Below are 13326 nucleotides of genomic sequence, written 5' to 3'. Positions count from 1 at the left end.
CTCTGTAAATCATGAGCACTCACATCCAGTAGTAGAGTTTTCGATTGACACACACTGTGTATAACTGGAGATGAACACATGCGGACATGTTGATAATTTTGTGGTGTATGGTATTTTATAACGGCATATGTTTGGTTCTGGCAGGTGTTGACTGACTGATTCTGAATTGGTGGTACCGTGTGCTTTAATTCTTAAAAAAATAACTAAAAATTTTGATTGGATACTAACATTTGACGCTTGTCTACATTTTGAGGGCTCAACTACGACGTGTGTGGTTCTGATAGATATTAACAAAATAATTCTGAATTAATAATCCATATGTTTTTGTTCTTATAATGTTAACAAAAACATTTGGGTAAGATAGTTTGTTTGTTTTTTTGACGTTTGTCTGGGTGTGATGGTTTGTTTTTGGCGGACACGGTTCCCCAGATCCAGAGTTTGCTTTGGTTGGTTGTATGTCTGCTTAGTTGTATGTTACAGTATGTCTCTGTGTAATTTCGAGTGTGTTTCGACACGTTTCTGCTTGGTTCTTTTCAAATAGTAGGTTTTCGATAGGCGCACACTATCTACAACAGAACATGAACGCATGGGGAGGTGTTAACAACTTTGTGGTGTATAGTGTATTTTTACGCCGTATGTTTTAGTTCTGACAAATGTAAGCTAATTAAATTGAATTCTGATTTTATATTACCGTGGCTTTAATTCTTAGAAGTTAACTAAAGAATTTTGATTAGATACTAGCATTGTACGCTTGTCTGAATATTGTGGTTTAATTCTTAGAATGTTAACTAAAGAATTTTGATTAGATACTAGCATTGTACGCTTGTCTGAATATTGTGGGTTTAATTCTTAGAATGTTAACTAAAGAATTTTGATTACATACTAGCATTGTACGCTTGTCTGAATATTGTAGGCTCAGCTGCAGCATATGTTTGGTTCTGACAGATATTAACAAAATAGTAAAATTTTCGATTCATACACACTGTGTACAACATGACATGAACATATACGGAAGTGTTGACGTTTTTGTGGTGTATAGTGTACTTTTCTGACACCGGATCGTATATTGTGTTATGTTGGAGATGGTTGCTGGTTGTTTTTGGCTTGGGTTTCCTTGCCCTATTTGTTTCTTTCTAAATAAAGTTAAGGGGATAATTTTTTGTTTATTTTTTGTCGGTGGGTGGCACACACTGTCGGGGAATCAGTGCGGTCGGATGAAGGGGGATGTGCGGTTTGGCCGGGATGTCCGGGATGTCCGGGCAGATGAGTGGGCTGGTTGCGCTAGGTCGATGATTTTGCTCGGATTTTAGAGATTTTGCTCAGAATTCTGAGGATTTCGGAGTATATGACCGAAGTTCGGAGGTATTGATTTCATACTTTCTATGGCGGTGCCCGAGTGATTTCCCTCATTGTGTTAAGGTAAGTATATCGCATTGTCACAATCTGAAGAGGATTTTTGTTGTTATCTGTGGGATGGGTATATATTGGTGCAGCTTCGGTTTTCGAGCGGCCCCGCCGCCTAATTTGTCTTATGGACTCATAGAGCAGGCAGATATTTTAGTGGAGTTTCAAAGTAGAATCGCAGTATAATTTTCCTAGGCCGTACATAAAATATCGACAATTGCACATGGATTGGGTCAAGGGTATAACCAGACTGCTTCTTAGTGATAAGGTGTGCTATTCTTATGATCACATGTATATAAGGATGGATTGATTGCTTGTTGACTCAGGAGTTTTTTGGATGGCAAACAATTTCCGTTTTGATCTCAAACAAATACTAGCAACCAATGACATATAAAAATTTTATTTTAGGATCAGAAGGCAGATTGGATGATCATCACAATTATTACAAACACTTCTGTCTTATCATCTACGATGTTCAAGATGATTGCACGGTTAGACTGGTGGCGTCTTTTAATAAGGGTCTGGCTAGGTTCTTGCACAAAATGAATAATTATTTAAAACAAATGGTGTACGGAGGTCTCCATAATCACTTTTTCATGGAAGATATTAACTTCGATGAAGACATGTAAACAATTTGGCTTGAAGGTTTTCTTCGGTTGATAGGCCAGATAGGCAAGGAGCGTTGCGCGCGCGTAAAGGTCTTAACTTGCCATTAATTCTTCGCAAGGGAATTTATCTGGTGATGTTTCCGGGGAATTCGTCGGGCTATTGTCGGGATGTGATGATACATGAGATTTGGTAATGATTATAATTTTACGTTTCATTGATCAAATTAACCAAACTGCTTTTGTACAGTTGGACACCACAGATTGTGTTTGCATTTGATGTGGAATATTTGAATGGCACTTTTCTGCGTGCCAGTTCATTCATTTCATTAATACAACTTGATGTTGCATGACTCATGGATACAGTGGTGAAGAGCATATGCTTTATGTGCCAAACCAACCAATACATATACATACAGATGCCTCATAATAGCCGGTTATCAAACTGCCACGCATCCAAATCTAAATAAAAGTAAAAACTGATGCAAATACTGGATAGAATCTCTATAGATTCTTTAACATTTAGGTTAATATTTCTGCTTCTGGGACAAAAATTCGAAACGTCGAGCATTGGCTGTCTTGTTAATTTATTCAAGAACACATTCACTGAATAAATCGACCCATGAGACTCGTGGTTCTTAGGCTTTTGTGTCCATTTACGTGCATTTATACATGTTCCCAGCCAGTTGGTTGGTTGTTTTGTGTGTAGCGCCATTTTTCAACAACATTTCAGTTCATATGTAAGGGCAGGCAGTTAACGTAACCGCTGATCCTGGATTCTGTACCAGTACAACCTGTTCTCCGAAAGTAACTGCCAACTTCTCTACATAAATCAAAGGTAGAGGACGAATGATCTCAGACACAATATCAAATCGTCATAGAGAATATTCGCCTCGGCCAGGGCTCGAACTCACGACCCTGCGATCCGTAGATCTTCTCTCTCCCTCTCTCTATTGAGATAAGCGGGCGGGCTGTGCCTAAACAGTGTATACATTTACACATACCCCTATTTCCGTGTGGAGTGTTGTATGGGCGGTTGTGTTACTAAGTCTTTTATGTGGCTTTTCCCGACTTCTGACCTTGCTTTTTTGTTGTTGTTGTTATTGTGTTTTTATAGTTTTAACAATTCGACGAACAGAAGCCATTTTCAAGCTATAGGTCAAATGCACACTTTGTCATCCGTGGCCAAGTGGATAAGATCACTTATTTAGAATCACTTACCTCTCACCGACGTGGGTTCGAGCCTCAGCGTTGAATTCTTAATTGTGCAGAACCTATCCATCTGGCTAACGGACAGTGCGATCATAGCCTCTCAACTGCTAACACCAATCATGTAGTTATCTTATGAAGATACACATATATTGTTCTTTGGTAACTGATCTTGATGCGATGTTTGCTTGCAATGGGGAAGTGGGTAGGAAAATTTGATGAGGGAATATATGAGTACTAGGTTTAGTCTGTGGCCCCTTATTGTTGGTCCCCCACACCTCCAACTTCCAGGTCACCCTTACGGCAAAGAGGAAGCAATGATAAAACAATTTGAAACTATTCCTGAAATAAGTTGTAAAATGAAAATAACTTTGTGTGTTGGAATTTGACTTAATATATCCGAGAAAGCTTGGTGCCATAGTGTTTGCAAATGCTGGTTTCTTTCCCCTTAATAGCAATTTGTACATTGGTCACAGGGTGACGTTTCAGACTTTTAAGGTACAGGATGACCCTAGGTGCATTATTGCAGGTACGTGCAATCACCTGCGTAGAACCACTGACCTTCAATTAGCCAGCTAAATGCTTCCTTGCACAACAAGTCATTGATTCCATTGGAAGAGCAATTTTATAACTATACCGAATGCTATAAAAGTGTGTTATAAGGTGCAAATAACAAAACAAGTTGTTTAAAAAGATTTATTTCACAAGATTCATTATATCAATCAGAAAAAATATGCAAAATCACATTAAAAATGTTATAAATGAAAGTAAATTTTACAATTCTTGATATAATTGTTGACAACCCCAAAGTAGAGTGGTTTCAGATATGGTATCAGGTCCGTAAATCGTGTAGAAAAACAAGAGCACCACAATGCAAATCAACATAAGAGAGTGACATTGACCTTGAAATGAACCTTCAAGAACATGCGCTCTGCACGTCGTCTCAATATAATGAATACTTGTGCTAACTTTCTTTAATATCCTTCTAGCAGTTCAAGAGTTACAGAGCAGACATGAAACAAATTCATATGGACTTTGATCCCTAAGTGTGAGCTTGACTTTGAAGCGAGCCATCCAAAACATGCGCATTGCATATCGTTTTGATATATTGAGTAATTGGGCCAAGTTTTCTTTAAAATCTCTCAAGCAGTTCAAGAGTTACAGAGCGGACAAGAAACAAATTCATATGACTTTTGACACCTAAGTTTGACCCTGACCTTGAATCAAGCCATCTAATATTAGCTCTGCAAGTCGTCTCGATGTGGTGAACATGTGCGATATTTTTTTTCAAAATCCTTGAAGCAGTTCAAGAGTTACACAGCGGACACGAAAGGTCTCCCTTGGTTCATATAAAAAGTTAAAAATGGAATGTTATTCATACGCTATCAAAACTGACATGTTGGTATTAATGAAGTTATAAATAATTATATAATTTCATTAACTTGATGCCTGCTTTCGTACCAACATGTCAGATACCTTTTTATCGAAGATGGATGGTTGTAAATAATCAGGCATTAACATACTTGATAAAATACTTGGAAATCTGATACTGTTAAATCATATTATTTTGTGGATTTGGTCATGGGGATATAACTTTGTTAATATCGACCTCTGAACATTAAATGATTTAACATTTTACTTTTTCGTTGGGATTTAATTTCGCGGTATGATTCAACCACAAAGTCCACAAAATTATTCACCCACAAATATCATTGACTTAACACTTATTTAATCTGCAACTAACCGGACAGGGCCATAGTACTGGCGTTTTTTATTCATTGTACGGATAAAATGAAAACAATGGATCAAAGGAAGCATGATTGTTAATTTATCTCAACCTCAATGGCACCTAAAACCAAGTATTACACTGAAATCATAATTTGATGATTTTTAAGAATGTTGTTTAAGACCTTCTGAAATGAAATACATGTAATTTGATTACCTGCACGTAATCACCAATCATAAAAAAAGAACCTATTCAGTCACTGTGAACTGGTTGTCAGATATTGTAAAATTATATGACTAGTAGGGCAATCCGCGAAAAACTTAATAAGGTGTAATTTTTTTATTTCTTTTAGATTATATTTTCTATAACATTGCGACCATGGAATGTTTGATAATATTATGCGAGTTCAATTATAAGATATATCTGTGATATATAAAAATATCCTAATGACTATAATACATTACAAAGTATGCCTGAATTATTATACGAAAGCATTCAGGCTTGAAAATGTAACTGCCGATTTTCAAATCAAAATTATATCATTTTGGCATTGTATTATAATTTTGTCAATGAATATACAAATTTGCCTTTTTAAACGGTTTATGATTGTATTTTTGTCACATGTTAAGGATTTTCACAAAATATTTAAGCAATAAGCTAGTTGTCTAATGAAATATACATTGAAAAACTGAATTGTTTGAAACTATTAAAAAAAACATTTTTTTTCAATTTAAATATCCTTTTTAGCAACTTAATATATAAATATATTTGCTATACAAATAATGTCTAAAAGGCTATAACGAACACATTTTGTTTGTCCCGATGAATTCGCTAAAACCGGAATTTACAGTACTTCAACATTTTGCTAACAATCGCCTGAATTATAGAAATGGATATAAAAATATGAAATAAACATTCATTGGAAATTATTCTGAGGTATGTGTCGTTTTATTTATAAGCTATTTAAAAAAGAGTCCATATAATGCTGCCGCAATCATTACGAAACTCAGGAACCCAATACAACACACGGGTGGAGTCGGCTTTTTGATAAAGAATGAACTTTATAAGTCATATAATGTTTCTGTTCTAAATGATAAAAATGAAGGCATACTCTGGTTGAAGCTTGAATATAAAATTTCAAAATTTGCAACTGTACCATGTGTATGTTATCTACCACCAGAAAATTCTTCCCGACAATTTGATGTTAACAACTTTTTTGACAACCTTTTAACTGATTTTTATATGTATCAAGATTCTGGTTTAGTTTTTATTTCCGGAGATTTTAATAGCAGATACGGCAACTTAGAAGATTTCATTGCTGGTATTGATCATGTAAAACCTAGAGTGGTAAAAGAGTTCACTGATAATTTTTATGGTGAGCTTTTTATAGAATTTCTTATCAACACGAATATGTGTATGTTAAATGGTCGTTTTGATGAAAATTTAAATAATTTTACATCTATTTCTACAAAAGATTTTTCTGTGGTAGATAATTGTATTACACCATATGATTCTTTGCATAGTTTTGATAATTTTATAATAATTCCAACGTTGGATCTTGTTAATAGTATACCTGGCCTATGTAACTATGTACCTCAGGTACACCAGATCACTCTTTATTAACTTGGCAGTTTTCATATTTAGATGTACCGTGCTACAGTACTGCTGAGAATAATATAAATTATACTAAATTTGATGTTTATGCAACGCCTGATACTTTTATGACAGAACCAGAAACTTTTACAAGAATATCTGATACTATTAATAGGTTAGAAAGAAGTATGCAAACACAAGTGGATGTTGATAGAATTTATGATGAATGGTGTTGTATTGTTAAAGATAACATGTACCAACATATTCCGCATAAAATAGTTAACACCGGGAATTCAAAGAAATACCGTAGTAGCAAGCCTTGGTGGAATATTTCTCTTACAAATCTTTGGTCTGATATGTGTAAAAAGGAGAAAAATTGGTTGAAATGTACTGATCGTAAGGAAAAAAGTAGGCTTAAGCCAATTTACGTTGCTTCAAGAAAGCTCTTTGACAGAGAGGTACAGAAGGTGAAACGTAAATATTGGTTTTCTATTCAGACTGAAATAGTAGAGGAATGCAATCTAGACCAAACAAAATTTTGGAAATCTATTGGAAAAATAGGAGTTAGTTATAAAAAATTAAACCATTCCACTAGAAATTGTCAATAGCGATGGTTCCATCACCTCTAATGTTCATGAAGTGTTGCAGAGATGGAAGAATGATCTTAGTTCTCTTTTTAATGCAAACAGTTTTGTAACAGAACCTGTCGATAGAGATGTACAAGCTTGTATAACTAACCAAGCTGGCTTATTTAATGATAGTATTTCTATTTTAGAAGTAAGTAAAACTGTATCTTAAGCTAATAAAGGTAAAGCCTGTGGCTATGGTGAAATTCCAGCAGATATACTAAAAATTGATGTGTCTATATTGTTTTTACATGCTCTTTTTAACGTAAGTTTTAACACAAGTACTCTTCCTTCCATATGGTCTAAATGCATCATTAACCCAATACCAAAGTCTAATTCTGGGGATACTCGTAATCCAATGTCATATAGGGGTATAGCTTTAGCGTCGTCGATGTATAAATTATATTGTCACATTTTAAATGAGCGGTTAACAAAATGGTCCGAAGATAATGTAAAAATAGTTGATGAGCAAAATGATTTTCGAAGAAAAAGGAGCACTGTCGACCAGATAACATCTCTTACAGATATTATTGATACCAGAAAAAGGCTACGTAAATCCACTTTATGTGCCTTTATTGATTACAGAAAGGCTTACGATACTATAAACAGATCGCTACTCTGGCATCGCTTGTCAGCTATCGGTGTATCTGGTAAATTATTTGCATCTATTAAATCAATTTACTCATCAGTTATTTCATGTGTCAGAGTAAATAATTATTGTACTGACTGGTTTGAAGTAAACTGTGGTTTAAGGCAGGGGTGTATTTTATCTCCCATGCTATTTAACCTCTATCTGAATGATCTAGCATTGTATTTGAAATCTTTTAATGTAGGAATTAATGTTGCCGAAGATAAAATTTGTATTCTGGTGTACGCAGACGACATTGTGTTACTTGCAGAAACTGAACATGATCTGCAATTTTTGTTAGATGCATTACATATATGGTGTAATAGAAATGATATGTCAATCAATATTGGTAAAAGTAGCATTATTCATTTTCGTAAACAGTCTACACCAATCACTCAGTTTAATTTTAAATGTGGTGAAAATACTATTTCCATTGCTAATAGTTATACATATCTTGGTTTATTGTTAACCGAACATTTAGACTATGATTTGACTGCAAAATATGTTGCTAAAAGTGCAAGTAGAGCCTTAGGTTTACTTATTGCTAAGTGTAAGTTAGCAGGTGGTTTACCATATGATGTGTTTACAAAATTATGTAACTCAGTAGTTTGGCCTGTTGTAAGTTATGCTGCCTCCATTTGGGGGTTTAAGGAGTATTAATGTATTAATGCGGTTCAAAACAGGGCCATGAGATTCTTTTTAGGGGTTGGAAAGTATACACCAAAGGCTGCACTTATTGGAGAGATGGGATGGGAACCAGCTTATGTTAAACAAGTGTTATGTATAATTAAGTCTATGCAACGTGTGTCAAACACTAATGTAACTAGACTGAACAAACGTATAGCTTTGTGGGCTTATTCACTAGCTTCTGGGTCATGTAAGAATATATATTTTGTAATCACTGTATTAATGAGGAAGTTGAATATTGACCTCAGTGTTGACATTTCTTCCCCTATTTCTCCATCATTGTATAATACTGTTAAGACAGCACTATTAGAAAACTGTAAGGCAACATGGTTGAGTCAAATACAAAGTGTTGTTGGTCCATCTCATAAAGGAAGAAATAAACTGAGAATGTATCGTTTGTATAAATCAGAACTCCAAGTTGAGCAGTACTGTAAATTTATTTTACCACTTAAACACAGGTCTGCATTAGCCAAGTTCAGGTGTGGTGTAGCACCATTGCGGGTGGAAACAGGGAGATTTGAGAGTTTAAGTTTTGAAAATAGATTGTGTCCGTTTTGTAAAGAAGTTAAAACTGAAGTACATGCTCTATTTCATTGCCACATTTACAATGATATAAGACAGGTCCTGTTTACTAAGGCAATATCAATAGAAGCAAATTTTACCAACTTTTCTGATGTGGAAAAGTTAATTTTTATTATGTCCAACCAGGAAATGATAAGGTGTACAGCCAAAACCTGTCATGATATTTTACAAAGAAGAATTTTATGTCTTTGTAAATAAGTAGTCATTTCTTAATACATTAATGTTTTCACTTAATTTTATGTAACCTTGAATACATTTTGCTAATCAAACCAACATTAATCTGATTAATGTTGGACCGGATTTCTTACACACATATTCTAACGTTTGCATAGTAATGCCTGTTTTGCGTTTTCAGTATTTTAAGCTAAATTTTGTGGCAGTTTTTATCTACAAAAGATTAGCGAAATGGATTCAAGTTTTAATTATGTAAAATATATCAAATATGTATAGATTTAGATTACAATAGTAGATGTAAATATCACATAGGGGATTGAATTAGAGGGTATATGTTTATCCTTTAATATAATAGTAATAACCCTTTTGTGATAACATACAATATGGGCTTTTTATAAGTGCAATATAATGTGGAGTTTGTTTTATATGATATAATCTCTGATATAAATTATATCATGATATATAGTCTCAAGTAACTCATTATTGAGTGGCAGTATTAAATATGTTTTAAGATATTATATGTAATACAAATATGTACTGTGATTTTGTATATGTATGCTGATGAGACTTGAATAAAATAAATATAATATCACAATAAAAAACACAACAGGTTGACTTCGGATTCTTGCGCATTTAATCTAACTAATCAGTCTGATATTGATAAATTTTATGGTGTCTGAACACTTATATAAATGATTAATTATAATAACGATTTATTTTTGGTAATGTGACATCAGAGTGTGAATCAAACACGTTTAAGAAACCATTAATTTTTCACGAGAAGTGTGCAATGTCTTAAAAGCTTGGATATCTTTTTACATTTTCTATTAAAATAAATACCTTGAAATATATACAAATCGGTATCTTACAGTTGGTACCTTAAAACAATTTTATTTAAAGAATAGTGTTAAGTTAAAAATATTGCCGTTTATACTTGTTTAATATTTATTTTGTTTACACTTCTCTATCGCAGTTATATTCAAATAACACAGACTTAAGCTATTGTCCAATATAGTCAGGTGGTTTTAGCATCTGAAAAAAGTTTATGAGGGCCGGAATGTTAACGCTTGAAAGCAAAGACTTTATTAAAGTTTAAACATCCCTGGTTCATCTGGGTGCTGTCTCCAAAAATATATGATCATTATATGCAAATTATAGAGGTCAAAAGGTCATGCGTTAAAACTGAATTGTTCACATAATTATTGGCACTGATGCAATGATTTATAAATAATTTCACAATATACAGGATTTGATTTACAATATTAGGATTAAATAATCCATACGCTTGTATTTAATTAATAAATTATGACTCGCACTCGAAAACACATTGTATGCTCATATATAAAGGTGAAAGGTCATAGGGTATATATACAGAACAAAATAGCTAACCGCATTTGCTAATTTTCCAATATCTTTGCAAATTCTGTAAATACAAATTTGAAATTTAGCCTACTTTTAGAAGAGAGTGTTGTTAATAACATAATAAAATTTCAAAACTATTAAGTGACGCTAACATATAAATTTTATTCAATTTACTAACTCACCCCATTTGTAAAAAAGCTGTGTTTAAGTGAACAAGTGAAAGTGAACAAGTGAATACCATTTGTAAGAGTAAGAACTGTTCGTACTAACATTTATTTCTAGCGAATGGTTAAATATGAAACGAATGGTGAATGCTGTTTTTAGAAAAAACAAGTTAACGAAGTTATTTCATTATCTTCCCAAAATATGTTTTCGTTTTTAGTATGTACATGCATATTGTAAACATGTTTGTTATTTTTGTGACCTATCAAAAATTGGTTGAAATCGTAAAATGAATGAATATTATATCTGAAGACCTGTTTTGGTTTTGTTGAAAATTTTATCAATAACATATTGTTCTGAGTGTACACTAAATTTCAAAAAGTATTTTATGTTATTTTTGAAGATATTGACAAACAAATATGGGGGGTGGGGGGAGGGGGCACTTAGCTATTTTGTTCAGTACATATTAATTATATACAATTTTAGAAAAGCTTTTATTTTACAGTTTAAAAACGTCCTAGTAAATCTTTATGTAATATTTGCATACATATTATCAAAAAATTCTGTTGAAGTTCACCTTCCGGCAGGACATATTGTAAAGTTTTAAATGTTTCTTTTCGTTGCTCCCGCCCAAGCATCGAAGTCGGCGTCGCCATTGGTTAAATTTTTTGATTAAGTCAAATATATCTATCACTACCAAAGCTATTGACTTGAAACTTAAAATGGTTATTTACTATCAAAGTCTACACCAGGAGAAACAATTCCCCTAACTGTGATTTTGAATTTGATGGAGTTATGCCCCTTTTTGACTAAGAATTTTGGTTAAAGTTTTTTATAAAGTCAAATATCTCTGTTACTATCAAAGCTATTGACTTGAAACTTTGAATAGTTATTCACTATCAAAGTACCAGGAGAAACAAATTCCCTAACTCTGGTTTGAATTTTCACAGAGTTATGCCGCTTGTTAACTTTTTGGCTAAAGTTTTGTAAAGTTTTTACTGGCAAAGCTCTAATTCAGAGTCAAGCAATGAGAAAATTCGAGCGCGCTGTCTTGCAGACATCTCTGACTTGTTTTAATTCGGGTTGAGACTACTTAACCAAATATTTCTGATTTCTTGCTAAAATAATTTTCTTTATCTAAGTAATGCAATCAGTTTGATCATATAGATGCTTCTCAGTTTAAATGTCACAAATATATGTCAAAGGTCCAAAGGTCGCAGTAAGTGCTATGAAATATAAATAAACATGATTATATTGCCTACTGAAAAGATACATAACCTTGCATATAAAAGGGTATTATTCATCAACTACATCAATGCTTACTTTTATTGATAAACCATTCAATAACGTTATTATTTGAAAAAAAAAACAGAAAAACATTGCCAACAAATTTCTTCTTTCAATAAAGTTGTGGCTTGCGTCTGTGTTCTTTTTATATATCTATCAGAACCAATTGTAATTTCATTTTTGAATTAGTTCTAAAACTAAAGAAAAACACATTTATTATACTATATGATATAAAAGGGAAGTAATTTCATCTACAAACGAAAAGGAAACTTAATTTTGGGTGCATGTGACCTTGACCTTTGTACATGTCATATTGTTAATAATGGTGAATATTTAAGTGACGTTGTTGGAATATACCAACAAAAATTGCAAGCCAATATATGTATTATATAAGGATGATGTCGGCTGTATGTGGGAGTCGCTAAAACATGTACATGTACTTGTAAACTCATGATTACAGAACAATATTCAGTATTGTTAAATAATTCGTTTATGTGAAATTAGCAGAATAGCAGCATAGGGCAATGAGTTCATATAAACTTTCGGAAATATTTAACTGCTTTCCTATATATGTCGGTATATACCACAGCATTTACATGTAATTGGTTTGATATAAAAGTTTTTTTTTAAAAAAGGTAAAGTTTCTTGTTAAAAGTGGGTAGTGGACGAAAGTCCCCACCTGTAATGGATGGAACAACTTATTTCCAGCGGAGCCCACGGCAGGTGTGATATTTACCTTCCCAGCATACATTCTTGACCGATAGTGCTAGTACCAGTACTGAACACTAGTCAGGATATCAGCCGCAACCTTGAATCGAACCCGGACCGCTGTAGCCCAGTCTTCTAACTCCTGCGCCACTCACTCTCTATCAACAGAGAGTTTTAATGAACAAAGGACATAATCTAATTAAGTAACGTATGTACCAATAAGCTGTATCTGGCGAAAGAATACACTTTAAAGTAATTTACATATAGAATCATTCAAAAGTCATTTGAAGATGCTTGTTAACTAAGCACTGTAACCTAATGCACATTGTGTAACTTTGAAAAGTTTGTCAATCTTAAGTGTTAATGTAACGTAGATTTTGGTGAAATAAATGGTACGCTAAACAAAGCATGATACAGTAGTACTCAGTGGTAAACAGTCATTGCTCAAAGTGTGGTAAAATGTGGGAGGGGCATTTTATTCATTAAAATTATGTAAAAACGACTTGTAATAAGAACTCGCAAATATAAATAAAATCGAACTATACCTGTGTTATGCAGTGCATTTTTTCAAAA

Source organism: Mercenaria mercenaria, chromosome 7, assembly GCF_021730395.1.
Source record: "Mercenaria mercenaria strain notata chromosome 7, MADL_Memer_1, whole genome shotgun sequence".
In the NCBI taxonomy this organism is placed as follows: domain Eukaryota; kingdom Metazoa; phylum Mollusca; class Bivalvia; order Venerida; family Veneridae; genus Mercenaria; species Mercenaria mercenaria.
Note: the sequence above shows the minus strand (reverse complement) of the source record.